Source organism: Papaver somniferum, unplaced genomic scaffold (genome assembly GCF_003573695.1).
Source record: "Papaver somniferum cultivar HN1 unplaced genomic scaffold, ASM357369v1 unplaced-scaffold_70, whole genome shotgun sequence".
NCBI lineage: Eukaryota > Viridiplantae > Streptophyta > Magnoliopsida > Ranunculales > Papaveraceae > Papaver > Papaver somniferum.
The window spans coordinates 4,483,740-4,487,913 of record NW_020649860.1 but is presented as its reverse complement, the minus strand read 5'-3'; the positions used below and the strand labels follow the sequence as shown (position 1 = coordinate 4,487,913).

Here is a 4,174-nt window from a genome sequence, read left to right as displayed (position 1 = left end):
GATTTTAACCTATCCAATAATTGACAATATAGGCTTAACTTTTGTATTTGTCAAAAGTCCATTCATTCTTTCATCAATACATGCATATCAATTCATGAACGACTTTACTTTTGACAAGATATGGGATAATCAAGTTCACGGACGCAAACACACATATCCCACAACAATTTCGCAATATATAACACTACACCAAAAAACAGCTGATTTGGGACGGATATACGCGTTGCAATCAATTTAACCAACGCTTATATACGTTGGTAATACGACATAGCAAATTTTTGTGCAACTCTAAAATCCGTTGGGAAAATTAAATTTTGCAACCTCCATAAAAGTTGCTCAACCGGTTTACCAACGTTTTATTCTACAATTTCACCAACGGATTCTTAAATTTGTGCAACGATTACATTAATTTAGGCAACGTATTGCACTAATTTGAGCAACATTTATATACACAACTTTATGACAAATTACCTCGTTGTCACTCATCTTTAAAAATATTAGCTTGTGGTGCAGCTCCAACTCCATCACTAATAGTTAGTGTAGCTTTGCCACGACCTCCTGTCGACAGAGCTGTGATAGTAAAAGTAGCAGCTAGCTGATCCAGTTGAACCTCTGCACAGATCACCTTTAGTTCCTGCTGTAGAGTGTGCTCCAATGCCTTTCCTTACTCTAGTGGATGCAAAATTCCTACCAACTGCACTTGCAACTTGAAAATCCCTTCTTTCCTTTAGTTGTTTCCCACCCTGACAAGTAGTCTTGTTATGTCCATGTATGCAGCAGGTGCCACACCTTTTCTGTCTCCTGGGATGTGCTTCATCTTCTCTCCTCTAAGTTCTTGGACTGCCAAGCTTTCATCTAATAACAGTTGGGTTTATAACAGGTAATGACTGAAATTAGATAAAAGACGATGTGATTAGTTTCAGTTCGGAAGACGAAGTAATCAAGTTTCTATTATTGAATTAAAATCAACACAAAATAAGTAATAGTATCAATGTCCTAAATGGAGAATCTTCTTGGAGGTTTTGAATCAATGCACAAGGCTGACAAGTGTGTATAGATCAGTTTCCTCCATCATGAAATTAAAATAAAATAAAAGGCTATCAACTAGGTTGTTTATAGTTGAATGGGCTTCCCTTGAAAGGCTAAAATATGACAAATAAAGGAGAGTGCTAGTTAAGAAAATTAATACAGCCAACAAACTCACACCAGTAGCAGATGTTGATGCCGTCGCTTTCCTTTTTCATCCTTTGCTATATCACAACAAGCAGCATCGTTCTGTCAACACAAACCACATAAATTAACAGAATTATCCATGTATAAGAAAAATATGCTTTCATTATACCCGACTCCAAAATAAAAAATTAACAACAGAGACTAGAATTCAGAATCACATTTTCCTTACAAAATTAAGTTGCACTCTGCCACTCTGTAATCAGACACATAAACAGATGACATTTGGACACAAAGATCAAATATACTGATCTGAGCTTTAAGCCTTCGTTGCACTTAAAGAATTTAAGCTTCATTTTGCTGTTGACCAAGTACTATGAATACATAATCAATTAGCCAATTATCCTCACAAGTAACTGTACATACATAACCATTTATCCTTGGGATTTGCACAAGTTGATACTAATTAAGAGAAAGACATTGTCAGCAGAGGAAGCAAGAGAAAGACATATTGTTAATGCAAATACGTAAGACCCATCATGTTGACAGGACCGTTTGTGTCATATACAGGGCAGAAATATCTCTGAGTGTTGCCTATGTAAATCGTCCAAAAGTAAGAATTTGAAAAAGCGGAAAAATGTCTTGACCTATGATACTTAACAAGGCCGTCTCCACCACCTCTCGCCACCTACCCATCACTTTCTCGGTCTCTCTATAACTACCAATACTACTACTTTGTAAACCGACCAAAAGTAAGAATTTGAAAAAGCAGAAAAATGTTTTGACGTCTGATACTTAACATGGCAATCTCCACCACCTCTCGCCACCCACCACCACCATCACTTTCTTTTTTTGACACACACCACCATCACTTTCTGTCTCTCTATCACTACCAATACTACTACTTCCACCAGATGAAATATTTACTGGTAGAGTTACCAATACTACTGCTTCCACAAGCTGAAATTGAACATTCCTGTAAATGACACCAACAAAAACAAGTACTGGAATGGTTCGCATGCAATGTACATCTCTCTCTATCTCAGACTAATATAAGTTGACTACACATTCTGAGAGTGGTGAAGATCATACCCTGAATCTCCCTTCTATGAGCACAGATCCAAAACTAGCAGTACTACTTCAGATTGGTCCAACACTGGTTAGCACACTATGTGAAGAAGAAGGAGACGCTGGAGAAGGATTACCTGAGAGCACTATTCATCATAAAAATTAGTCCCCTGGTAACAAATTGGACCAATAACAATTATTAAGAAAAAATCCCTACATTAATATAAAGAAACAGACAATAGTAATAACATGGTTTATTTTGTAGTTACTTTACATCACCTGGATTATGGATATTGCTGGTGGGATGATTGTTTTCAATGGCGTAATAATTATCATGAGGATGATGTAGATCAGTGTGTCTCCAACCACCACCACCAACAACAACATTACCACCACCTCTAGTACCACCAAAATTTAAACCAATACCAATAGTCCTCACCATGAAGCAAAACAAAAAATAAATAAAATGAAACACTCTAAAACTGCAAATCTCCAGGTGATGTACTCAAGTAAATGCACCTTGAAACTATAAGGTACAACAACAAAATTCTGTACAATTAGCAGAATTTCTTAAATTTAATGAAACAGAAGATACAGTCTACCTAAATTTTGAAGCTTGTTTAAGATTCTTGTTCGGATCAAGACCAAACACATAATCTGTGTGACTACCCTTTTCGTCCACAACTTTCTGAAATACAAGAAAGTTTGCTGAATAAGCAAATGAACACAAAACCAAGAATTTACTACCAAAATTTTAATGTCCTCACATCAACAATTCTAGAATCAAAAACATATTTCAGTTCCAAAAACTACTAAGAGAATCTAAATACATTTAGAAACTAACCTAAATTAGGTTTAACCCCCGGAATGCCAATGTTGTTTCTTTTGGGACTTTTTGTCGAACAGCTAGGAGATGTGAAGCTAGTGAAGGATCACTCAGCTTGCTGCTTGTTTGTAATTTTACATAGCTTCTTCCCTGCAATCCTTTAGCAAACAAATTTGAGTTCTAATTAAACCCAATAATCGTAATTACTGACAAACTGTAAACACTCCTTAATCAACCAACAACAAGACAAGCTAGAACCATCACTGTATACAGATTTTGCAGCAGCAATTGTAGAGATTAGAAACATATTTTCTTCTAATCTGAGATGTAGCTTTGAAGAAAACAAACGAACTAAACTGAAATAAAAATAAACCCATACTTTGAAACTAAAACAAAATACAAATAACACATACGAAATAGGAAAATTTTTACAAAAATAACTTCTGTCAAAATAAAAACCCTTGTTCTGTGAGATAATATTCACAAATTTAGGTCTAAATCAAACGTCATAAAATATAAACAAAAGTTTAAACGTTTATACCTCACGAATCAACCAAATCTTAGTTGATAATCGATTGCAACTATCAGATTGTGTGTTGGTTTTCAAAATCAGGAACAAAATCAATTTTCTAATGTTTGGAAAATTTCAAGTTAAAAAGTTATAGATCTAGATTTCTGGTATACGGGTGTTGATTAGGGTATCAAGATGAAGAAATAACAGATTTAGATTCGTGGTGGTTCTGCTGAAATCAGAGGGAGTCTAGGGTTTTTCTCGGTTAGAGCATCCACAGTGGGCGAGTATAACCAAATTTATGGGATGAGATCGTAACACAGTGGGACGGAGTAAAGATCAAATTTGGACCAAAGATCAAATTTCAGACCAAATATGGTCGCGACCAAATCCCAAATTCTAATATAGTCGGGCGTAAATTTAAAGTACGCTTGTTGCTGGGCGTAAATTTAAAGTACGCTTGTTAACGGGCGGAGATTTAAATTATGCCCGATGAAATTTTAATTAAATAAAAAAAAAAAAGAGTGAGACGGACTTTTAAAGTCCGCCTGTTAAAATTTGCGAAGAGAGGGGCGGACTTTTAAAGTCCGCCTGATGGA

At 35.6% G+C, this 4,174-nt stretch overlaps 1 long non-coding RNA gene across 3 annotated transcripts; it reads right to left on the bottom strand.

Annotated features, from left to right (window-relative positions):
* Positions 1-359: 359 nt before the first annotated feature.
* On the bottom strand, positions 360-3,823 carry LOC113343965. 3 transcript variants are annotated; one of them, XR_003357525.1, is made up of 6 exons: positions 3,606-3,823; positions 3,083-3,222; positions 2,518-2,926; positions 2,263-2,384; positions 1,205-1,275; positions 360-887 (listed from the first exon to the last, which is right to left on the bottom strand). It is a non-coding gene; the product is annotated as an uncharacterized LOC113343965 (long non-coding RNA). The 3 variants fall into 3 exon arrangements; XR_003357524.1 differs by having other exon boundaries at positions 2,263-2,375; XR_003357526.1 differs by having other exon boundaries at positions 2,263-2,375; positions 3,083-3,214.
* Between the last annotated feature and the right edge of the window lie 351 nt (positions 3,824-4,174).